Source organism: Camelina sativa, unplaced genomic scaffold (genome assembly GCF_000633955.1).
Source record: "Camelina sativa cultivar DH55 unplaced genomic scaffold, Cs unpScaffold32673, whole genome shotgun sequence".
Classification (NCBI taxonomy): domain Eukaryota; kingdom Viridiplantae; phylum Streptophyta; class Magnoliopsida; order Brassicales; family Brassicaceae; genus Camelina; species Camelina sativa.
In genome coordinates, this window is record NW_010953605.1 from 1 (window position 1) to 217 (window position 217).

General features: G+C 39.2%; 1 long non-coding RNA gene across 1 annotated transcript; it reads left to right on the plus strand.

The window, feature by feature from the left end:
• LOC104775720 lies at positions 1-215 on the plus strand. The gene is made up of 2 exons (XR_766056.1): positions 1-85; positions 175-215. It is a non-coding gene; the product is annotated as an uncharacterized LOC104775720 (long non-coding RNA).
• Positions 216-217: the final 2 nt, after the last annotated feature.

Below are 217 nucleotides of genomic sequence, written 5' to 3' on the forward strand. Positions count from 1 at the left end.
TCTGCTATGGAATATTTCAGTTCTCTTGGATTCTCCACTTCCATGACAGTTAACCCAGCTGACCTTTTACTTGACCTTGCAAACGGTAAGCGACCTTTCTCTTTAAGCTTCTAGATGATAAAAAAATGAAAATAAGAAAGCCTTCTTAATTCATCAAAACTTGGTAAACCTCAGGAATCCCACCTGATTCTCAGAAGGAGACCACGGAACAAGAACA